The following is a 26,519-nucleotide window of genomic DNA, read 5'->3' as shown; positions in this document are numbered from 1 at the left end:
GCAAGCATCAGTCCTTTTTCTCCTTCGGGTAATTTTAAACTGCAAATCTGAAATTATAGCCCTTATGTATCTAGTTTGCCTTCTACAGCTAAAAGCTTATATTTGTAGTTAGAATCTCTAGTATTATTAGGCAACTATTATTTATTCTTTGAATAGGTCATACTGAGAGGATTATTGGGCTTTACAATCTGATTCAATTTTAAATTACTCTAAATCATTCTCTATTAAGCCCTAACTTATTTCTAAAACAATTGCTATATATAATTGTTTTAGAAATAAGTGGATTATATTCAGTTTTGCTGGATAGGTGATTATTGATTGTAATTCTGGCTCCATTGCTCTACAGAATACCATATTTCAAGCCCTCCAGTTTTATAATGGGGAAGCTGTTAAATTGTGTTTTATACTAATTATGGTTCCACTATATTTGAATTATTTCCTTCTTGATGCATTATTTTCTCCTTAACCTGGGAATTCTGATATTGGAGGTGATCAGAACATTCTTTCAATTTCTATTATTTCTGGTTGTAGAATATTGGTATAGTTTTCCTTGATAATCTCTTGAAAGATGATACATAAGCTCTTTTTTGATCATGGTTTTCAAATAAAGTGATAATTTTTAGTTATTCCTCTTGAATCTATTTTCCAAGTCAGTTGTGTTTCCACATTGTTTTCTTTTTTTTTCATTCTTTGTATTACTTTTGTAATTTGTATTACTATTTCTTAATTCTAAATGGAAGTCATTAACTTCCATTTGTTCAATTCTAATTTTCAATGAATGATTTTCCTCATTGAGCTTTTGTATTTCCTTTCCCTTTTGACCAATTTTACTTTTTAAAGCATTCTTCCCTTCATTAGCTTTTTGTATTTCATTTTGTATCACTTTCCTTTCTCTTCCCAATCTTTCCTCTACCTATCTTACTTGATTTTGAAAATCCCTTTAGAGTTCCTTCCTAATCTGAAACAATTTCTCATTTTTCTTGAAGATTTTGGATGCAGAAGCTTTGAATTTGTTACCTTCTTCTGAGTGTGTGTTTTGATGTTCCTTATCACCATAGTAACTTTTTACAGTCAGAATCTTTTTTCTGTTATCTGTTCATCTCTTTACCCTATTAATCAGATTCTGCATGCAAACCTAGTTTAGTTGGCACCTCTCCCTGCTGCTGTTTCTTCTTTTTCCTTATGTTAATACTTATAAAATTCCCTAAAGCCAGTTGTATTAAATTATATGTATTAATTATGTCTTTGGAAATTGAGTCAGGTCCATTTTTAATATAAAAAAAGATCCTCTCTTTCAAATTTCCACTCCATTGAGTTTGAATTAGCTCTGTAGTATTCACCCAGTTTTTCTCCTATTAATTTCCACTCATCTAAATCCAATTCATTTTTCATAGAAAACCAAGGACATATGTACTTAACAGTTTCTAAAAGTTCAGTGATCTGCTCCAAAATTATAATCAAACTTTGGCTTTCCATAACTTTGACAATGCTCTCTAAACATTATCCTTGAACAGAAATGGAAGGCTATTTTCTAAATATTTGTCCCATCTTAGCTGAAATGCTACTTTAACTCTTTTAACAAAATTTCTTTGTTGTGCTCACTCTAATTTCTGGGTTGAGGAGACTTTTCTACTAGATCAGGATCACAGGCTTTTCCACTGGATCAGGATCGAAGCTTTTCCACTGAAGTCAGGCTTTTCCATGGAAATCCACTGAGGGGCCTGTCAGTCCCACATTCAGGGTGCCAAAATGTGGTGTTTTTCTTCTTTAAATATATTAATAAAATGGTTCTTTCTGGGTGCAGATTTCTCGGGGAGGTTTTCTGGAGGCAGCCTTCATTTCAGTTAAAAGTAATAATTACCCAAATGCAGCCAGGTACTAAAAGTTCAGATCTTTTATTGTCTCCAATATAGTCCGGTTAGTTTTCTTAGAGGCAGATAACTCTCTGCTTGGTTCCAAAAGCTCTTGCAGCTTTGTCCCTTGCTTCTGCCTCTGCTTTCTTCAGCCTCCAGCCAGAACCTCCTTGCCTGGGGCTGGGCAGTTTTCTGGAGAGCCGTTCAGACCAGCCTTGGTCTCAGTGGGGGGAAGTGCAGGAGCCCAGCCACCACAGCTGTGTGAGATGAAGTGAATCTGGTTGCACCTCCGAGAGTGGGATTCTGCTGAACTGACCAACGCTCCCTTCTTCTGTCTAATTCAGCTGAACTTAATCAAACCTGTTTCAAGTAAGCCCCTTTAGTGAGCACTGTTTTCTGCCCTAGAGCTGTGAAAGTATCCCTATTCTACTGTAGCTATAAATTCTAATGTGCTAAAACAACATAGGCTTTCTTCAGTGCTAGTAAAGAGACTTCCAGTCTGCTAAGGCCTCTGGAAACTGTCATAGTCATCACCACCCACACTCATTCCTGGTTTGCTGGTTCCCGAAGTCCCTCTCATCCTACTGACAGAACTTTCCTGGTAATATTCCAAGTCACCTTTTGTGTCTCTGGGCTGAGAAGTCTGGAAACCACCAATACTACTGCTACTTCAGAGGCCCAAGGCCCATTCCTGCTTTGCTGGTGCCAGGTCTGGTGCCAAGGCTGCATTCTAAACTACCACAGATCTTTCCTACTGACTTTCTAAGTTGTCTTCAGCTGGAAAATATTCCACTCCATCTTTTTGTGTGTTCTGATGCTCTAACATTTGTTTAGAATCATGATTTAAAGGAATTTGGAGTGATTTGGGGGAGAGTTCAATGAATCCAGCCATTATTCCAACTTGGTCCTATCTCCTCAATGAGGTCCTTTCTCCAACTTTACTGCCAAGAATTCAATACTACTGCAGAAAGTCCAACTCTGATGGGTTGGCCCTGTTATTTTAATGCCTAAAAGACTATTTTATGGAAAACTCACACAAGGTAAGCACTCCCATCAAGGTCACAAAAAGCAGTACAAAGTCACCTCAAGGTTTCTATAAAGAATTTAGAAATTGATTGGGAGACATGGGAGACACTGGCACAGGACCATCCAGCATACTTCAAAGAAGGTACTGTGAAAGGCACTGTGCTCCATGAATAAAACGAAAATTACAACAGCTCTAAAGAAATATGTGATTGGCAAATTTAAAGATATCTCCACTTCAAATGTTCATATGAACTTCTTAGCCTTCTAGTAGATTAGTAGAGCCTTAGTAGAGCCTTCTAAGTTGATATTGGTCTGATACCAATTTAGAGATGTTATTTGTGTCTTCTTAAAGACAACAACCAACCAGAAAAGAAAGAAGAGAAGGGAATCCAAGGAGTTAAAGAGGGGGTAGATAAAGGGAGGAATTAGCCCTTAGTGAAACAAATTGTAAGAATTTATAAAAGGCATATATTTTGAGGTGGCAAAAATGGAATTTTAGAAAAATATGCATAAACTGGGCAATGAATGAATAAGTTATCATATATATAATTTATGGGATAGTATTGTGTTATAAGATATGTTAAAGGAAGTGATTTCAGAAGAACTTGACAAGATTTTATGCATAGAGAAGTGAATAGAATTAAGAGAATAATTTAAACAATTGACAGCAATATGATTAAGGAACACAGTTTTGAAAGAATAAAGATCTCTTATTAGCATAATAATCAACCATGATTTTAGAGGACAAATGGTGAAACATGCTACCTACCTCTTGAAAAAGAAATGAAGAAATCAAAGTGCAAAATAAAATAAATATCTTTGGACATGACCAGTCTGGAAACAAATTTCATGACTGACTATATATTTTTGTAATATTGTTTGTTTTTCTTGAGGTCTCAAGCATAGGGGAGAAGAGGGAAGTGAGAAAGTAGACTTTTAATGATTAAAAAAATAAGTTTTAAAATGAGAGGATTGAATTATGTAAATTTAAAAAATTTCTTCCAGCTCCCCATCTATGAACCTCACAATAATCCCTTGAGGTATGTGCCTTCTTTTACAGAGGAGGAAACTGAGGAAGAGGTAGATATCTTGGCTATAATCACACAGCTAGGAAGTGTCAGAGCCAAGTTTTGAACCAGTTTATTCCAGTTCTTATGTAACCATTGCCAAACTCTTAGTATCAGTTTTCCATCTATAAAATAGAGATAATCCTGAGAATACTTACTTTATGTGGTTGTTATGAGAATAAAAAAGAGATATATAAAAAGCATTACACACTTTAAGGCACCATATAAACATCAGTTTTTACTACTCACATAAAAGAAAAGGTCAGTTAGGTGACACAGTGAATAAAGTACTGGACTTGAAATCACGAAGATGTAATTTCCTCAGATGCTAGCTAGCTGTGTGACTCTGGACGAGTCAATTAACCACCTCAATTTTAGTCACCTTATTTGTAAAATAATAATAATATCACCTGTCCTCATAGGGGTGATATAAAGACCAAATGAGAAAATATATCTTAAGTGCTTTACAAACATAAGCATAATATTTTAAAAAAGCAATATAGTATAGTGAGTAGAAAGCTGACTTTAAAGCCAGGAAATTATATTTCTGACACATATTGAATGTGTGACCAATAACAAAGAATTAACATCTCTCTGCTCTAGGCAAGTCTGTAAGACTATAAGTTGCACAGAATGTGGAGACTGTTTTTATGATCTGATTTAGCTTCTTCCTGTATTCAATTCTTTTTCTTTTTTCTTTTTTTATTATAGCTTTTTATTTATAACACATATGCATGGGTGATTTTTCAGGACTGATAAATGCAAAAACTTTTGTTTCAATTTTTCCCCTTCTTCCCCTCACCCTGGCCCCCAGATGGCAGGTAAACAAATACATGTTAAATATGTCAAAGTATACGTTAAGTACAATATATGTATACATACCCATACAATTATTTTGCTGCACAAGAAGAATCAGACTTTGAAATAATGTACAATTAACCTGTGAAGGAAATCAAAAGTGTAGGTAGACAAAAATAGAGGGATTGGGAATGCTATGTAGTGGTTGACACTCATTTCCCAGAGTTCTTTCACTGGGTATAGCTGGTTCTATTTACTGAACAATTGGAACTGATTTAGTTCATCTCATTGTTGAAGAGAGCCACGTCCGTCAGAATTGATCATCATGTAGTATTATTGTTGAAGCATATATTATTGTTATTATATTGTTATTATTGTTGAATTATAATATTATTGTAGTATTATAGTATTATTGTTATTATTATAGTATTATTGTTGAAGCATATTGTTGATTTCCTGGTCCTGTTCATTCCACTCAGAATCAGTTCATGAAAGTATCTCCAGACCTTTCTGAAATTATCCTGCTGGTCATTTCTTACAGAACAATAATATTCCATAACATTCATATACCACAATTTATTCAGCTATTCTCCAATTGATGGGCATCCACTCAGTATCCAGTTTCTAGCCACTACAAAGAGGACTACTACAAACATTCTTCCACATACAGGTCCCTTTCCCTTCTTTAAGATCTCTTTGGAATATAAGCTCAGTAGTAACACGGCTGGATCAAAGGGTATGCACAGTTTGATAACTTTTTGAACATAGTTCCAAATTGTTCTCCAGAATGGTTGGATGTATTCACAATTCCACCAACAATATATCAGTGTCTCAGTTTTCCTTCATCCCCTCCAACCTTCAGCATAATCACTCCATGCCATCCTAGCCAATCTGACAGATATGTAGTGGTATCTCAGAGTTGTCTTAATTTGCATTTATCTGATTAATAATGACTTGGAATATCTTTTCATATAGCTAGAAATAGATTCAATTTCTTCATCAGAAAATTGTCTGTTCATATCCTTTGATCAATTATCAATTGGAGAATGGCTTGATTTCTTATAAATTAGAGTCAATTCTCTATATGTTTTGGAAATGAGGCCTTTATCAGAACCTTTGATTGTAAAAATGTTTTCCCAGTTTATTGCTTCCCTTCTAATTGTGTCTGCATTAGTTTTGTTTGTACAAAAACTTTTCAATTTGATATAATCAAAAATTTCTATTTTGTGATCAAGAATGTTCTCTAGTTCTTCTGTGGTCACAAATTCTTTCCTCCTCCACAGGTCTGAGAGGTAAACTATCCTATGTTCTTCTAATTTATTTATAATCTCATTCTTTATGCCTAGATCACGAACCCATTTTGACCTTATCTTGATACGCCATACATGGTGTTAAAGTGTGGGTCAATGCCTAGTTTCTGCCATACTAATTTCCAATTTTCCCAGCAATTTTTGTCAAACAGTGAGTTCTTATCCCAAAAGCTGGGGTCTCTGGGTTTGAAAAACACTAGGTTATTAAAATTATTGACTATTTTGTCCTTTGAATCTAACCTATTCCATTGATTAACTAGTCCATTTCTTAGCCAGTACCAAATGGCTTTGGTAACTGCTGCTTTAAAATATAATTTTAGATCTGGTACAGCTAAGCCACCTTCATTTGATTTTTTTTCATTAGTTCCCTTGAAACCTTTTATTCTTCCAGATGGATTTTGTTGTCATTTTTTTAGGTCATTAAAATAGTTTGATTGGTATAGCACAAAATAAATAGATTAGTTTAGGTAGTATTGTCATCTTTATTTTATTTGCTCGCCCTATCCAAGAGCACTTAATATTTTTCCAATTGGTTACATCTGACTTTATTTCTGTGGCAAGTGTTTTGTAGTTTTGCTCATATAGTTCCTGACTTTCCCTTGACAGATAGATTCCCAAATATTTTGTACTATTGGCAGTTACTTTAAGTGGAATTTCTCTTTGTAACTCTAACTGTTGGATTTTGTTAGTGATATATAAGAAGGCTGATGACTTATGTGGGTTTATTTTGTATCCTGCAACTTTGCTAAAGGTGTGGATTATTCTTAATAGCTTTTTAGTAGAATCTCTGCGGTTCTCTAGGTATACCATCATATTATCAGCAAAGAATGATAATTTGGTTTCCTCATTATTTAAAATGCCTTTAATCTCTTTCTCAAGACTTATTGCCAAAGCTAGCATTTCTAATACAATATTGAATAGTAATGGTGATAGTGGGTAACCTTGTTTCATCCCTGATTTTATTGGCAATGATTCCAGTTTATCCCCATTACATATGATGCTTACTTATAGTTTCAATAGATGCTACTGATTATATTTTCTTTTTTATGTCATTTTTTATTATAACTTTTTCTTGAAAGAACATATGCATGGGTAATTTTTAAAACATTATCCCTTGCCCTCACTTCTGTTCTGACTTTTTCCTTCCCTCTCTCTACCACCTCCCTGAGATGGCAGGCAGTCTTACACATGTTAAATATATCCTAGATACAATATATGTGTGAAGAACCGTACAGTTCTCTTGTTGCACAAGAAGAATTGGATTCAGAAGGTAAAAACAACCTGGGAAGAAAAACAAAAATGCAAACAGTTCACACTCATTTTCCAGTGTTTCTTCTCTGGGTGTACCTGATTCTTTCCATCACTGACCAATTGGAACTGAATTAGATCTTCTCTTTGTTGAAGATATCCACTTCCATCAGAATACATCCTCATACAGTTTTGTTATTGAAGTGTATAATGATCTCCTGGTTCTGCTCATTTCATTCAGCATCAGTTCATGTAAGTCTTTCCAAGCCTCTCTGTATTCATCCTGCTGGTCATTTCTTACAGACCAATAATATTCCATAACATTTATATACCACAATTTACCCAACATTCTCCAATTGATGGGCATCTGTTATGAGCCAGAACTTGAAATAAGGGAGATGTTAGAATCCTAGTGTTAACTCAATGGAATTGATACAATGCTTACTGGTTCACACCTTAGAACAAATCCTTCCAAAGTGATGTCAATTGCCTAATTTAGCATGGTACTTAGCAAATCCTCTAGCTCACTAATATATTTAAGTGCTCATTGGAGTTCACAAATATGGGAGATTCACAAAGTTAATTTTGTAACTTGGTGAATTCACACCTCCCTTAATCCTTCTCTCAGAGGAGGAGTCAACCTTTGGGAGATCATATATATAGAAGCTCTTAGAGTTTCAGGTTAGTTAGTTTGGAAGATTGACAGAGAGGAGAGCACTCTGGGAGGAAGCCCACAAGCCCACTCTCAGAGGTGAAGTCAGATTCATTCCATCTTCCACCTTTGTGCTGGCTGGAGGCTGAAGAAAGCAGAGGCAGAAGCAAAGGACAAAGCTCCAAGAGCTCTTGAAGAAATAAACTTTTAGATTTTATCAGCTAGCTGTATTTGGAGTGATTATTACTCTGAACCGAAACTAAGACTGTCTCCAGAAAACCTCCCCAAGAAACCTGCTCACAGAGAGAACCATTATATTATATAAAAGAAAAGAACACCACAGGCATCCATTCATTTTCCACTTTGTATCCACTACAAAAAGAGCTGCTACAAACAGTTTGGCACATAGATGTCCCTTTCCCTTCTTTAGTATCTCATTGGGATATAAGCCCAGCTACTGATTATTTTAAGGAAAAGTCCATTTATTCCTATAATCTCAAGTGTTTTTAATAGGAATGGATGTTGGCTTTTAACATCTGCTTTTTCCGCATCTATTAAGATGATCATATGGTTTTTGTTAATTTGGTTATTAATATAGTCAATTATGCTAATAGTTTTCCTAATATTGAACCAGTCCTGCATTCCTGGTATACATCCTACTTGGTTATGGTGTATTATCCTGGGAATTATTTTCTTTCTCTTTTTTCAACCTACCTAGTTTAAGTATCAGTACCATGTCTGTGTCATAAAAGGAATTTGGTAGAAGTCCTTCATTCCCTATTTTTTCAAAAAGTTTGTATTACATTGGAGTTAGTTGTTCTTTAAAGGTTTGGTAGAATTTATATGTAAATTCATCTAGTCCTGGGGATTTTTTTTTAGGGAGTTGATTTATAGCTTGTTCTATTTCTTTTTCTGAAATGGGACTATTTAAGCAATTTACTTCCTCCTTTGTTAATATGGGAAGCCTATATTTTTGAAGGTAGTCATCCATTTCACCTAGGTTAGAAAATTTATTGCCATAAAGTTGAGCAAAGTAACTCCTATTGCTCTAATTTCCTCTTCATTGGTGGAAAGTTCTCCCTTTTTATTTTTAAGACTAACAATTTGATTTTCCTCTTTACTTTTTCTAATCAGATTTACCACAGGTTTATCGATTTTATTGTTTTTTTCATAAATAACCAACTGTTAGTTTTATTTATTAATTCAATAGTTTTTTTCACTTTCAATTTTATTAATTTCTCCTTTTAATCTTAGAATTTCAAGTTTAGTATTTGATTGGGGGTTTCTTAATTTGCTCTTTTCCTAGCTTTTTAATTTGTGAGCCCAATTCATTGATCTTCTCTTTCTCTATTTTATTCAAGTAAGCTTCTAAAGATATAAAATTTCCCCTTATTACCACTTTGGCTCCATCCCACAAATTTTGGTATGATGTCTCATTGCTATTTTCTTGGGTGAAATTATTAATAGTGTCTATGATTTGCTGTTTCACCCAATCATTCTTTAGGATGAGATTATTTAGTTTCCAATTACTTTTTGGTCTATTTACCCCTACCGTTTTGTTGAATGTAGATTTTATTGCATTGTGATCTGAAAAGAATGCATTTACTATTTTTGCCTTTCTGCATTTAATTTTCAGGTCTTTATGTCCTAATATATAGTCAATTTTAACATAGGTTCCATGAACTGCCAAGAAGAAAGTGTACTCCTTTCTGTCTCCATTCAGTTTTCTCCAAAGATCTATCATACCTAACTTTTCTAATATTCTATTTACCTCTTTAACTTCTTTCTTATTTGTTTTGTGGTTTGATTTATCTAATTCTGAGAGTGCAAGGTTGAGATCTCCCAGTATTATAGTTTTGCTGTCTATTTCTTCTTGCAACTCTCTTAATTTCTCCTTTAGAAAGTTGGACGCTATACCACTTAACACATATATGTTTAGTATTGATATTGCTTTGTTGTCTTTGCTACTGCCACTTCCTGCATGACACATTTGGGGAAAGTCTCATAGCCTCTCAATTTCAATTTCCTCACTAGCAAAATTGGAGTTGGCATTAATGATTTCTTAGGACCCTTCCAGTTCTTTTTTTTTTTTAATAGCCTTTTATTTACATGATATATACATGGGTAATTTTACAGCATTAACAATTGCCAAACCTCTTGTTCCAATTTTTCACCTCTTACCCCCCCACCCCCTCCCCCTAGATGGCAGGATGACCAGTAGATGTTAAATATATTAAAATATAAATTAGATACACAATAAGTATACCCAACCAAAACGTTATTTTGCTGTAGAAAAAGAATCAGACTCTGAAATATTGTACAATTAGCTTGTGAAGGAAATCAAAAATGCAGGTGGGCATAAATATAGGGATTGGGAATTCAATGTAATGGTTTTTAGTCATCTCCCAGAGTTCTTTTTCTGGGCATAGCTAGTTCAGTTCATTACTGCTCCATTAGAAATGATTTGGTTGATCTCGTTGCTGAGGATGGCCTGATCCATCAGAACTGGTCATCATATAGTATTGTTGTTGAAGTATATAATGATCTCCTGGTCCTGCTCATTTCACTCAGCATCAGTTCGTGTAAGTCTCTCCAGGCCTTTCTGAAATCATCCTGTTGGTCATTTCTTACAGAACAGTAATATTCCATAATATTCATATACCACAATTTATTCAGCCATTCTCCAACTGATGGACATCCATTCAGTTTCCAGTTTCTAGCCACTACAAAAAGGGCTGCCACAAACATTCGTGCACATACAGGTCCCTTTCCCTTCTTTATAATCTCTTTGGGATATAATCCCAGTAGTAACACTGCTGGATCAAAGGGTATGCACAGTTTGATAACTTTTTGAGCATAGTTCCAAACTACTCTCCAAAATGGTTGGATTCGTTCACAACTCCACCAACAATGCATCAATGTCCCAGTTTTCCCGCATCCCCTCCAACAATCATCATTATTTTTTCCTGTCATCTTAGCCAATCTGACAGGTGTGTAGTGGTATCTTAGAGTTGTCTTAATTTGCATTTCTCTGATTAATAATGACTTGGAGCATCTTTTCATATGACTAGAAATAGTTTCAATTTCTTCATCTGAGAATTGTCTGTTCATATCCTTTGACCATTTTTCAATTGGAGAATGGCTTGATTTTTTATAAATTAGAGTTAATTCTCTATATATTTTGGAAATGAGGCCTTTATCAGAACCTTTGACTGTAAAAATATTTTCCCAGTTTATTGCTTCCCTTCTAATCTTGTCTGCATTAGTTTTGTTTGTACAAAAACTTTTCAGTTTGGTATAATCGAAATTTTCTATTTTGTGATCAGTAATGATCTCTAGTTCTGCTTTGGTCATAAAGACCTTCCCCTTCCACAGGTCTGAGAGGTAAACTATCCTATGTTCCTCTAATTTATTAATAATTTCATTCTTTATGCCTAGGTCATGAACCCATTTTGACCTTATCTTGGTGTACGGCGTTAAGTATGGATCAATGCCTAGTTTCTGCCATATTAGTTTCCAATTTTCCCAGCAATTTTTATCAAACAGTAAGTTCTTATCCCAAAAGCTGGGATCTTTGGGTTTGTCAAAGACTAGGTTGCTATATTTGTTGACTGTTTTATCCCTTGAACCTAATCTATTCCACTGATCAACTAATCTATTCCTTAGCCAATACCAAATAGTTTTGGTAACTGCTGCTCTATAATATAATTTTAGATCTGGTACAGCTAAGCCACCATCATTTGATTTTTTTTTCATTAATTCCCTTGAAATTCTTGACCTTTTGTTTTTCCATATGAACTTTGTTGTTATTTTTTCTAGGTCATTAAAATAGTTTTTTGGGAGTCTGATTGGTATAGCGCTAAATAAATAGATTAGTTTAGGTAATATTGTCATCTTTATTATATTTGCTCGCCCTATCCAAGAGCATTTAATATTTTTCCAATTGGTTAGATCAGACTTAATTTGTGTGAAAAGTGGTCTGTAATTTTGCTCATAAAGTTTCTGATTTTCCCTTGGCAGATAGATTCCTAAATATTTTATATTATCAGTAGTTACTTTAAATGGAATTTCTCTTTGTAACTCTGACTGTTGGATTTTGTTAGTGATATATAAGAATGCTGATGACTTATGTGGGTTTATTTTATAACCAGCAACTTTGCTAAAGTTGTGGATTATTTCTAATAACTTTTTAGCAGAATCTCTGGGGTTCTCTAAGTATACCATCATGTCATCGGCAAAGAGTGATAATTTGGCTTCCTCATTGCCTATTCTTATTCCTTTAATCTCTTTCTCAGCTCTTATTGCTATAGCTAGCGTTTCTAATACAATATTAAATAGTAACGGTGATAGTGGGCAACCTTGTTTCACTCCAGATCTTATTGGGAATGGTTGCAGTTTGTCTCCATTACATATGATGCTTACTGATGGTTTTAAATAGATGCTGCTGATTATTTTAAGGAAAAGTCCATTTATTCCTATACTCTCAAGTGTTTTTAATAGGAATGGATGTTGGATTTTATCAAATGCTTTTTCTGCATCTATTGAGATGATCATATGGTTTTTGTTAATTTGGTTATTAACATGGCCAATTATATTGATAGTTTTCCTAATATTGAACCAGCCCTGCATTCCTGGTATAAATCCTACTTGATCATAGTGTATTATCTTGGAGATGATTTTCTGTAGTCTTTTTGCTAATATCTTATTTAAGATTTTAGCATCAATATTCATTAGGGAGATTGGTCTATAATTTTCTTTCTCTGTTTTCAGCCTACCTGGTTTAGGTATCAGTACCATGTCTGTGTCATAGAAGGAATTTGGTAGGACTCCTTCATTCCCTATTTTATCAAATAATTTATATAGCATTGGGGCCAATTGTTCTTTAAATGTTTGGTAAAATTCACATGTAAATCCATCTGGTCCTGGGGATTTTTTCTTAGGGAGTTGTTTAATTGCCTGTTCTATTTCTTTTTCTGAAATGGGACTATTCAAGCAATTTACTTCCTCCTCTGTTAGTCTGGGAAGTCTATATTTTTGGAGGTAGTCATCCATTTCACTTAGGTTATCAAATTTATTGGCATAAAGTTGAGCAAAATAACTCCTTATTATTTCTCTAATTTCCTCTTCATTGGTGGAAAGTTCTCCCTTTTCATTTTTAAGACTACTAATTTCATTTTCCTCCCTCCTTTTTCTAATCAGATTTACCAAAGGCTTATCTATTTTATTGGCTTTTTCATAGAACCAACTCTTAGTTTTATTAATTAGTTCAATAGTTTTTTTACTTTCAATATTTTTAATTTCTCCTTTTAATTTTAGAATTTCCAATTTAGTATTTGATTGGGGGTTTTTAATTTGGTCTTTTTTTAGTTTTTTTAGTTGCAAGCCCAATTCATTAATCTTTTCTTTCTCTGTTTTATTCAAGTAAGCCTCTAAGGATATAAAATTCCCTCTTATTACCGCTTTGGCTGCATCCCACAAATTTTGGTATGATGTCTCATCATTGTCATTATCTTGAGTGAAATTATTAATTGTATCTATAATTTGCTGCTTCACCCAATCATTCTTTAAGATGAGATTGTTTAGTTTCCAATTACTTTTTGGTCTATTTCCCCCTAACTTTTTGTTGAATGTAGTTTTTATTGCATCATGATCTGAAAAGAAAGCATATACTATTTCTGCTTTCTTGCATTTAATTTTGAGGTCTTTATGTCCTAATATATGGTCAATTTTTGAATAGGTTCCATGAACTGCTGAGAAGAAAGTATATTCCCTTCTATCTCCATTCAATTTTCTCCAAAGATCCAACATACCTAATTTTTCTAATATTCTATTTAATTCTTTAATTTCTTTCTTATTTGTTTTGTGGTTTGATTTGTCTAATTCTGAGAGTGCAAGGTTGAGATCTCCTACTATTACAGTTTTGTTGTCTATTTCTTCTTGCAACTCTCTTAACTTCTCCTTTAGGAAGTTGAGTGCCATACCACTTGGTGCATATATGTTTAATATTGATATTGCTTCGTTGTTTATGCTACCCTTTAGCAGGATGTAGTTTCCTTCCTTATCTCTTTTAATTAGATCAATTTTTACTTTTGCTTGATCTGAGATAAGGATGGCTACCCCTGCTTTTTTGACTTCACCTGAAGCATAATAGATTTTGCTCCAGCCTTTTTACCTTTACTCTATATGTATCCCCCTGCTTTAAATGTGTTTCTTGTAAACAACATTTTGTAGGGTTCTGACTTTTGATCCAGTCTGCTATCTGCCTCCTCTTTATGGTGGAGTTCATCCCATTCACATTTACGGTTAGAATTACTAAATCTGTATTTCCTGCCATCCTAATAACCCCAGATTGTCCTTTACTTATTCTAGGACCCTTCCAGTTCTAATTCCATTGTCTATGCTACCCTTTAGCAAGATATAGTTTCCTTCCTTTTCTCTTTTAATTAAATCAATTTTTGCTTTTGCTTGATCTGAGGTAAGGATGGCTATCCCTGCTTTTTTGACTTCACCTGAAGCATAATAGATTCTGCTCCAGCCTTTTACCTTTATTCTATCTGAATCTCCCTGCTTAAATGTGTTTTCTGTAAACAACATATTGTTTGATCCAGTCTGCTATCCACCTCTACTTTATTGGAGAGTTCATCCCATTCACATTTAGGGTTAAAATTACTAATTCTGTATTTCCTGCCATCTTATTATCCCCAGATTATACTTTTCTTTTTCTTACTCCCTTCCCAGTATTAAACTTATAAGCACCACTGGTGCCAGTGGTGCTGGCCTCATGCAGCTTTCCCTCTTTAGAATCCCTTCCACCCCCTTTGAATCCATTCCCCTTTCTTGTATCTTTCTTTTATTACTCTTTTTCTTTTTCCCTTTTCCTCTCTCACTTTTTAATGAGGTCAGAGAAGTTTCTTTGTAAATCAAATATGTCAATTATTTTCTCTTTGAGCAAAATCTGATGAGAGTAAAATTCACACAATGATCCTCCCTCTCCTAAATTCCCTCAGTCATGATAGATTTCTTTTGCCCCTTTGTGGAATGTAGTTTCCCTCTTTTTATCTTTTTTCCCTTTTTTCTAATACTATCCCCTTTCCACTTCTAATCCTCTTTTATATCAATCGAGATTTTAAATGCAATTGTTTTGCTCTAGGAATTTTTTTCCATTTCACTATTTCTTTTTACTGAGTTATTTTTTATTCCACTTCACAAATACTATTTTCTTGGGAGTCCTTTATCTTTTCCAATTCACAAATTCTGTTTCCTAGGGAGTTCTTTACCTTTTCTAATTCACATTTCTGGAAGTTGTTTTCTTTTTCCACTTTATCAAATTTTTCTTTAAGTACATTATATGCCTTTTCTGTACTCTTTTGCATCGCTTCTCTTTCCTTTTCCTATTTTTCTTTTAGCTCTCTTTTAAGATTTTTTTTATAATTTCTTCTAAGAGAGCCTTGTGTGATGGGGATCAGATTACATCCCCCTTTGGGGTTTTGTCTGGAGACTGTCTGCTATTAGTCTCCTTGGAGTTGAAAACCTGCTCTCTTTATTCATAGAAGCTATTGGTGGTTAGTGTACATTTGGCCTTTTTACTTATTTTTTTTAAAGCTCTTAGGATCTGACTTTAGGGCAAGGAGGTTACCAGCTTCCTCTGCAGAGCAGGGATTGCTATATGCACAGTAGCTGTCCTGCAAATGGGCTGCTAAGAGTAGTAGAGCTGTGGAAGTGCCCTGGGAAGAGCTCCACACCAGATGTGTCTCTGCCCTGGGAAGAGCCTCACACCAGGAAGTGTCTCTACCTGGGAAGCGCAGCCATCTTGTGGAAGTTCTATTGCTGTAGGCAGAGCCCTCCCACTGTGCAGATTTGTGGCTGCTCCAGGCAAAAGCACCATGCTGCAGAATGTGGCAGCACAGCTGTGCTGTGGTCTGTGCTAAGTCACTTCTGGTGCTGGGTGGGTGTAGCCAGATCCTGTTAGATTCTGGAGTTTTTTGGAGTACAATCTACCTTTTCCCTTTTTGTAACTTCTCTGCTGATCTACTGTTTTGCAGCCAGAGCAGAGCAGCTAACCTGTGGTAAATTCCTCTCTGCAAAATCTCCACCCATATGGAGACCACCCTTGCCCCAGTCCACCCAGTGTGCTAGCTTCTGAATCTGCCTCCCTGCCTGCAGTGGCCTGCTCCCACTGATCAGGACAAACATTTTATGGTGATCTTTCAGATTATCTTCGATTGGTAATTTGTTGTATTCCCAGTATTTGTAGATTTTACCAGTCAAGCACTATTTCTGAGGCTGAATTTGGTAATTAATAGTCAGGGTAGAAGAGCTGCTTAGAATGAAGCGTGTATCTTCTCTGCCATCTTGACTCTGCTCCTGATTTTTTTTTAATAAGGAATCCTTTCACCTGAGAGTTCCTTCTACAAATGGAAGTGCAGGTTAAAAGAGAAAAAACAAGGAAGGAAGAAAGGAAAGAAGGAAGGAAAGAAGGATGGAAGAAAGGAAAGGAAGAAGGGAGGGAGGGAGAGAGGGAAGGAGAAAAGAGAGGGAAGGAGGGAGGAAAAAAGGCTGTATGTCAAGCACAGATAGCAAAAATGCTACATGAAATCTAAACAATGCAAGATAATGATCCCTGCATTGATGAATCATTATATTTGGACTAAAACCATGCTTTATACGCAATGTGATGCACCTACTTCTACTTCATTTTGTTGTGAAATCATAATACTTGAAGGGACAGATGTTGCTGTCATAAACACATAAACATATAAGCATTATAAAGGCTTCACAGAAGGATTAAGTGGCAATTGCAATATGAACAAATGAAGGCAGGGGGCATTGTTTATTTCGTTTTTTCCCAGAAAAATAGTAGTTCCATGAATTTGAAATGAGGAAAGATAATTCCTGGCCAAATAGCCTGAGCTCTTTAAAAGATTTAGATTTGTATACATAAACTAGAGCACCACATGCATGAACACAACTACTGAATTTAAGTGAAAGAAAAAAGAGGAAAGAACAAAATTGGGTGTCTAGCTATTTGGCAATGATATCACCAGATGTAAAAAAAACATGATTCATAGCAAGTTTGATTTCACAGAGTCTTTTGCTATTGGACAATGAAGCATCATTTTAAAAAAATTTCCCCAAGAATTTTAGTATTTTTTAAATTAAAGTTGCTATTTGCATTTGTTGCATGCATAGTTAAACAACAAACTAAATTATCAGTTCACTGAATCATTAACAGTATATATATATATATATATATATATATATATATATATATACATACACACATCTACATACATATGTGTATGTATGTAAATGTGTATATACATATATGCATGCGCATATATTACATATAATTACATATATGTATTGTAACATATATACACATATCACTTGTACTTGAAATATACGTATATACAGACAAGGTATCTACCCCCCTTCCCTACTTTGGAGTTTATTCATATAAATTGAGTATTCTTTCTACTAAGTTGCACAAATGTGACTTAATCCCTAAAAACTATCAAAGCAGAGATGAAGACTTATACAGTGGCATAAAGCAGCATCATGATAAGGAACGAGAGGGTCACAAAATGGCAATAGAAGGAAGATAAATAATATAGAGAAATTTAACACTCCCCATCCAAATATGACTTTCCTTGCTCTGAAATATTCTGAACCTTCTAATATCTTCATTTTTAAGGTTATGTTAATTATCCTTAGGCTTTCCTTGGTATTTCTGCTGCTGCTATTCAGACTAATACTAATTATAATAGTAACAATAATAACAACTTAATAGCATTCATATAGCATTGTAAACTTCTTTAAGCATCTTATAAAAATTAGCTCATTTGATCCTCACCATAATTCTGTGAAGCAGATATTATTATCCCCATATTTATAGGTGACAAAACTGAGATAGTGGTTAACTGACTTGTCCAAAGCCACACAGGTAGTAAATATTGAAGGCTAGATTTGAATCAAGATTTTCTAAATTCAAAGTCCAGCACTCTAATATCTACTGTGCCACTGAACAGCTTAAAAAGGCAATGATTTTGGTGGGAAGGGGAGAGATGTAGATATTTACAATTTACAACTTCCTACAATACTTATCCTTAAATTGGCTCTTCTTTGCTTACTCTCCCACCCCTCTATGTTATCTTTGGTGCTAAAGGAAAGAAATAGAACAGCACTTTCAATTTATTTTCATTTGACTCCTTTTAGTAGAATATTATATATCATCAAGCAAATCAAGTTTAATCAACCAAAAAAGTATTTTTGAGTGCCTACTAAGTATCAGATATAGTGCTAAGCAAGGAAGATACATAGACAAAAATATTCTCTGCCCTCAAGGACATTGAAGCCTAGTGGAGAGAAATAACTCTGTGTGTATGTCTGTGTCTGTATGTGTCTGTTTCTGCTTCAGTTTCTCTCTGTGTCTGTCTCTCTCTCTCTCTCTGTCTCTCTGTCACTCTGTCTCTCTCTCTCTCTCTCTCACTCTTGTTCTTGTTCTCTCACTCTCTGTGTATTTGTGTGTATGTGTAAAAAGACAAAAGACAGACTTTGCACTCAAAGAACTTGCAATTTAAGGGGAGAGAAACCATGCCAACAAATAAGTACAGGATACAAATAGAAAATAATTAAGGGAAGGCAGTAGAATTAAAAGAGTTTGGGGAAAATCTTCCTATAAAAGATAAGAATTCATGAAATATTTGACAAATAAGAGATCTCTGATGACTTTGAAAGGGCAGTTTCAGTTCACTGATAAGGTCAGAGGACTTAGAAAAGAGAGATAATAAAGAAATAAAGGCAAGTAACAACTTTTTTCAAGTTCAGCTAGACTTACAGGTCATCAGCATATGGATGTAATAGAATCTAGTGAGTCTTTTGTAAGGATGGGAGATAGAAGGGATGATAGTCAAAGCAATGTATAATATAAGAGAGAAAAAGATCAAGGGTACATATATACCAGAACTTAAATACCATTCTCAAATGTAATTATCACATATCATTGAATATTATAGTTATCTACATATTAAGAGTATTTATGCATCTTATTCTTCTCCTAGACATTGAGATACAGAGCTTATATGTTGTCTATATTTGTATCTCCACAAAAACCTAACACACTTCTCTGCACATAGTAGGCCCTTAAAAATGATTTTTAAAATTTGAATGAAGTAGTATTCAAAAGAGGTTAGGTAAGTATCCAGTGTGATTTGCCCCCTAAGAAACCAAATAGGAATAACTCTATAGAGAGAAAATATTTGTTCAACCATTCAATTTGTCTCCATGAATGAATGAATAATATTCATTAAATGCCCACTCTGTGCTTTTTGTTGCAATGGATGAAGTGCTATGTCAGAAATCAGGAAACTCTGACTTCAAATACATTTTCAGACACAATGTTTGACCATAGGCAAGCCCTCTTTTTGTCTGTTTCAGTTCCCTCAAGTATAAAATGACACTACCCATATCAGAGTGTTACTGTGAGGAGTGTGTGTGTGTGTGTGTGTGTTTTTCCATGCAGCATATGTGCATGTTCTATTCAATTGAAAGCAGTGTTACTCCTATTCATTTTCAACATAAGCAATAATTTCTAGAAAATCATTAAAACAATATAACTCAACAAACCAAAGACTATCTAATTATACTCGGGATACTTTTGTTATCTCCTGTTCTGTCACTACAACATCATTTTAATCTTTCTAAGTGAATAGCAACAAACCCTTTCTCACCAGTACCATTTATCCATCCTATAGTTTTCTATCAAATTCCCCATGTGTTTTATTTCCATCTTCTTATATCTCACGTTTCCTGCCTCCACTCTCACTTTCAGCCACTAGTCTCACTTTCTACTTTACTGAGATTATTGAAATAATGATATATTCTCTCTCTGAATCCTTTAAACCTCTCAACATTTGTATTTATACTTTTATCTTTCCATCCAGTCTTAGAGGATTGAGTTGCTTCCTCCTTGCCAAAGCTAACTCTTATACTTTGATCACATACCCTTCCATATCTTACATGACCTTGGCCATTAGTCATTCCTTATCTCTCATTCACCTTTAATTTTGCACTGTCGGCTGGATATTTTACCTGCTTGTATCACTCTTTTGCTAGAAGAAAATTTCCCTTGACTTCCTATTTCCTCAAAATAATATCACCTCTCTTTCTGCTCCTTCATTCTCAAATTTCTGCAAACAGTAATCTACTCTTTCTACATCCATACCCTCAATCCCTTTACTAACATCTCAATCCCATGAAATCTATTTCCATTCCCAACTGAAATAAAAAATGGCTAAAAACCTCCTAATTAGTAAATCTGTTTCTCAAAATCTACTTTTTTAAACACTAAAGTTGGAAAAAGTTTAAATAATCTTCACCAAATCATGTTATTTTCTGCTCTTTTAACTCAGAATTTATGAAGTTCAAAGCATGAATATGAGCTGAACTGTTTTTACAATATCATAATAAACCAGTATTACTTATTATTAAACCCAACCAAAAATGTTACTCAGAACACCAGTCTTTCTATCTGCCAGTATATGCAAATCTATATCATTATTATCATCTACTATAAAAATATAGCAAAACTGGTATTTGTATAATATTTTAAGATTTATAAAGACCATTCAATTTAATTTTGACCAACATACCTGTTCCTTCAAAATATCAACCAATGGTACAATTACCCTTGTTCAAAAAATGAGAAAATGATGGTTCAGAGCACTTAAGTCACTTACCAGCAGTCACATAACAAAATTTGAATCCAGATCTTGCTGAGCATATCTCCTATGCCATATTGTTCTTAGTCTTTTCTAATCAAGTACATGCAAAGCAAGAGATTTAGCATATTTGAATGAACAACTGATGCTATTATTGTTCTCATTTTTAGATGAGGAAACTGAGTCACAAATTAATTCATATAGGATTTTAAATGCCTGAAGTAGGATTCAAAACCAAATAATTTGAAATGCAAGTTCTATCCAATTCACTACAGAGTCCCAACACAATTATTTCTAATTCTAAGACCTGAGTCATTCTAGATAGCAGGGTTTCTTAGATTACTATTGGCTTGCCTCTTTAAATACCAAGTTTTTTTAATCATTGACATGGTAATATTTATAAGATGTATTACACACATTTCTGTCACATATTAAATGTGGCATCATATATATCCTCTCAGGAGCTAGAGTTGTTTGACCATATGCTAATTATGCGGCAGCTGGATCACACAATGAATAGAATGATGGTCCTGAAGTCAGGAGGAGTTTAAATCTGACCTCAGGGGCAACTAGGTGGTGCAGTGGGTAGAGGACTAGCCCCGAAGTGAGGAGGACCTGAGTTCAAATGTGACCTCAGATACTTAACACTTCCCATCTGTGTGATGTTGGGCAAGTCACTAACCCCAATAGTCTCAGCAAAAAAAAAATCTGATCTCAAATACTAACTGTGATATCCTAGGCAAGTCACTTAACCCTGTTTGCCTCAGTTTCCTCACCAGAGAAGGAAATGAAACTACTTAAGTATCTTTGCCAAGAAAACTTCCGATGGGATCATGAAGAATTAGGCATGACTAATTAACTAAGCAACAACAGCACTACATTGTCCCTGATTGATGGGTTTATTTTTTTAAGTCTCATATCGGTTTTATAGGGATTTTTTTTTCCTCTCTCTTACCTTGCTTCCAGAATCTTAACTTTACTACTTACTTTTATCACTGCCAGAATATATCAGTTCTTTTCTCCACTTTAATCTGCTACTTCTTTCTGTTAATCTGCTAGTTTCTTTCTGCTGGGAACTATATAACTAACCTTAAAATTTTAGGATATAGAGTTGAGTTTAAAATTTTCTCTGAATAAACTGAAAGAGAAACAAAGGGACATGATATTTAGTGTACATTTATAAGCTTACAATTGACTTCTAAAAACATCTGCTTATTTCCTTGTTTGGGCCTCTAATTCAAATAGCATCTCAATAACTTAAGCCTAGATAGATGAGAGAAATAAAATGACAAAAGCATCATCATACAATAAGTTCTATGTGAATGGTACAGACCATAATTGTAGGAAAGTTCTGAAGAAAAAGATACCCCTACAGGCTGAAGAAGCAATGAAGGATTGTAGCCAACCACATATGACTATCCTTAATTGTGGAATTTTAAAAGCAAAAATCAAATAAATTTTTAATTTCTTATTTTTTCCCTTTAATTTGATGTTTGTAATAGGCATATTTTGTGTGATTTAAAATTGTTCATAGGAGTAGGGGGAAAGGAGAAGGAAAGCATTGGGACCATTTCTTTTTGTTTTCTCAATCTCTGATTTAAAAAAATGGAGGTGGAGTAAGAATAACAATGTTTTTAATATCATCTATATAGCCACCAACCAAAAAAAATGTTCAAACTTCTTATTAAGAGTACAAATTACCTCTTTTCCAGTGGCAGACTATCAAATATGCTAACATTGCATTCCAAAAAATCAGGTCAATATTACCCTTTCAGAACTATTTAAAATGTTCACTTTTAAAAAAGAGTTTAACAAGGAGCACAATTCCATATAAAATGGCACATGAAAAACAAACAGCAAATTTTACTTTGAAATCAAAATGGAAACAAGAATAACCTTGATTACAGAGAGAGATGAAAGCATGAGAGAAAGAAAACTTTCACTAAAAATAGCAAGTAGTTTTTTTTTTCTCTTGTGCCTTCCTTAAACCCCACAGAAAGATTGTCTGAATCTTCAATATAAGATGTTACTTTTAAAACCTCAAAAAAATTCACATCAGAGAATCAATTAATCCCCTATTCACAAAGCTTAATTTTATTTATTCTTAATTGACCATATAATGAAATACAACATTTCAATGTACTTCTATTTCTCTAACCAGATAATAGTCAGAGGATGAAAGAAACATTATCTAATAAACTTGTCTCACAGAAAATTTTCTTTCTTTTCTTGAGTTTTACAATGATTTCAGTATGGATAGCTTTGCTCTAGGGTTTTAAATACATGAGTAAAACATCATTTCTCCTCTACTGCAAGTCATTGAATATATATTTACAATCATGATTGAAAAATAAACACATAACATTAGTAATAGCTTACAGTTGTATAGTCTTCCATCAACATGACAGAAGTGTTTGCAATTATTCTACTTTTTTAAAATCCCAGCTTATTTTGTAGGGGGAGAAAACTATTGGTTTGCATTTATATATTTATGAATAAGAGGCAATATAGAACAGTGAGTAGAAAGCCTGAGTCAAGATTATGTAAGTTTAAGTTCTATCTCTTGGGATGGGATGTACGTAAGTCACTCAGTCAGTCACTTGAACTTTTAGTGCCCTGGAGAATGATGACTGTAAGATCAATGCTGATCTGCACTGATACAGGAAACTTCCTCTCTGGAAATCTTATATCAATACAATCACAAAGTGTAATAAGATGGGAAAAGAGAAAAGGGAGGTCTCTAAAACATATATAAAATCCTACATTTGATACTAGAAACAATAAGTAGCTTCTGGTGTTGATTAAATAAGGGGATAAAAGGTCAAGTTTCTACTTTAGGAAAATTATTTTGATTGAATAGAATATGAATAGTATTGGAAAGATACTTGAAGCAGGAAGACCAACTAGCGGGCTATTGCAGGTTATATACTCCAGGTATGGGAGATAAAATTCTGCTTCGGAGTGATGGCAGTTAAAGACTAAAGAGGAATATATATGAGAGATATTACCTAGGCAAAACTTACAGTACATGACAACCTATTGAATGTAAAAGGTAAGAGAGATTGAGGAATCATGGATAAGAAGTAGGCTGTAAGCTTGTGTGAATTGGAAAATAATGTTTCTCACAACAGTGATGAAAAAACTAGAAAAAAGGAAGGATTGAGAGGATGATAATGAACTCAATTTTAAACATTGAAACATTCATTTTAGGATATCCAACAGGCAGTTTGAGATGTAAGACTGGCATTCAAGAGAGAGATTAATGCTGGATAAATACATCTGCATAAATATGATTGTTAAATACAGGGGTAACTGATGAAATCACCAAGTGAAACAGTATAGATAGAGAAAACAAGAGGACTTCTTGGAGAACAACCTGTGGTTATCAAGTGTGACCTAGATGAGGATCCAGGGAAGGATATTGTAAAGGAGAGGTCCAATAGATTAAAGAATAACCAGGTAAGTTTTAGGTCCCCAAAAACTAGAGAGGAAAATTTCAAGGAGGAGAAGTAGATTAGTAGTTTCAAAGGGTATAGAGGGATAAAAAAATGAAAACTGAAAAGTCCATTGAATTTGGCAACTAAAAATTTATTAGTAACTTTGAAGAATAATTCTGTGGAATGCTAAAGTTGAAAGCCAGGTTATAAAGGCTTAAGAAGAGGACAAGGGGAGAAAAAGTGGTGGTACCTTTTATATCTACTTTTCTGAGGAGTTTAGACTCAAAGTACAGAAGAGATATAAGACAATATTAAAGATAGAAAAAAATCAAGTGAGAGCTTTTTCAGAACATAAGCAGGGAATAAGCCAGTAGATAAGGAATGACTGAAAGTTGGTAAGAGATGACAGGAGATGGGGCAATTTGTTAGAAGATATAGAATGTTATCAGATTAATTGGTAGGTAGAGAGATTAGCCTTGGTAAAGAGTAAGGTCACTTCATCAAGTGAAACAGGTTGAAGGAAATAGTGACATAAGATATCTGAGTAGAGGAAATGAGCAAGAAGAAGAAGATGCTCATGGTGAATGGCCTCTTTTTGTATAAAATATGGAGTGAGAGAGCAATAGGAGGCTTGAGGAGGGATGAAAAGATTTGGAAGTTCTTGTGTGAAGAGTCAACATGGTTCCATGATTTTCAATATCTTCTTTCAGAAGTATATGATTTAGGAATGTGATGGGTGGAAGTAATCCAAGGCTGAGACTTGAGAGGCAAGATTTTTCAATAGCATTAATTAGAAAGGAATTGGAGACAGAGGGGAAAATGGAATGACAACAAATTGTGATAAGATAAAGGAATTTTAGAGTACACGAAAATAGAAGATGACAAGATGAAAGATATGACCATTTCTGCGAATAGCTGTCATAGGACAAAAAAAATAGATCAAGATACAATAAGTAAATAAGGAAAGTTAGGATGTTTGAAGGTATATCAATATAGATTCAGGAGAAGTCTCCTAGAATGAGATCGGGAGTTAGGGAGAAAAGAATGGTTATTTCATGTGTCTATCCATGTTTTTCTAAGATCATCAAGCTCATCATTTTATAGTAGAATAGTATTACATCACAGATACCACAACTTGTTTAGTTATTCTTCAATTGATGGGAATCCCCTCAATTTCCAGTTCTTTGCCACTACAAAGAGAGCTGCTATAAACATTTTGGAACATATAGGTTCTTGTCTTTTTTTTCCTAATCATTTTTAGAAATACTTTAAGCCTTAAAAAATGGGTATTGAAAGATTAATTAATTAACTTGCTTACACAGTTGGAATTGTCAGAGGCAAGAGTTAAACCCAACTCTTCCTGACTGTAAGCTGGCTTTCTTGAAATGGCAATGTATGCTCAGGCTGCTATTTTATCAGGAACAGTGGAAGTTTCCAAGTAGAGTCTGGATGACCAATTATGATGGATATCATGGATGGGATTGCTATTCAACAATGATGAACCAAATAAGTTTTGAGGTCCTTCTCAGTTGTGAAATTCAGTATTTCTGATAGTACACAGCACAAAATATGAATTTCATAAATATTTGTGAGATAGTATTTAATTTGTTATGTAAGTGAAATATCTTTATCTCTCTTTCTATCATTCATTACTTGATCTTTCTCTTGAACTGTGTAGACCAGGTGGCTTTGAGTGAGCCCCTTGCTACATAAATATATGTATACTGTGAAAATAAAAAAAATTAGTTGTATTTTATATTGTATTATCACAGCAATAACTAAGCAAATAAGTGTTTTTGTTTCAAATAGCTTCTTTATCTTCAAATAGCTAATGTTATTTTCAAGACGGCTATTTTACTATTCATTATTCAATAATTTCTTCTAGGGAAATCTGACATTTTGGAGGATGACATTAATTTCCATAATATCACTGTTTTTTGAAGACTAGGAAATTCAGGGATTATCTAATAAAAAGCTTACCCATGTTCTTTATTGGATAAAATGTGTTAACTTTTCTATGGAGTTTATGTAGAGTAATGGAATATTGTAATAGATTGCCTGAAAATATCTCGATTAAATGATACTAACAAAAATGTAATGCCAAGGATGTAATAAGTTGCTCTCACTGAAACTGGGACATAAATTACCTTTGTCTTTATTTACATTTAAGCTACATAGAAAGTTTTTTAGACTTTGTCATTGGTCTCCTAGAGATTCAAAAACAGTGTATAAATTTCAAGCATTACATAGCAAAATGCTATTTTTGTAAATATGTAAACATTCTTCATGTAAACCAATGAAAAGCAAAAGAAAAAAAATCCCATGATTTTTCAAGGCAAAGAAGCTTTTTTTTGAAAATGCAGTATACTCAAATTTAAACAAATTAATAGCAACAAGGAATAAGTTTGT

At 34.0% G+C, this 26,519-nt stretch overlaps 1 protein-coding gene across 4 annotated transcripts in view; it reads left to right on the top strand.

Annotated features, from left to right (window-relative positions):
• Positions 1-26,519, top strand: part of EPHA6 (EPH receptor A6) — a 745,715-nt gene that overhangs the window by 367,030 nt on the left and 352,166 nt on the right. The window lies entirely within an intron of this gene.

The sequence above is a fragment of the Sarcophilus harrisii genome, chromosome 3, assembly GCF_902635505.1.
Source record: "Sarcophilus harrisii chromosome 3, mSarHar1.11, whole genome shotgun sequence".
Classification (NCBI taxonomy): domain Eukaryota; kingdom Metazoa; phylum Chordata; class Mammalia; order Dasyuromorphia; family Dasyuridae; genus Sarcophilus; species Sarcophilus harrisii.
The sequence above is the reverse complement of the archived record's forward strand: the minus strand, read 5'-3'. Positions and strand labels throughout refer to the sequence as shown.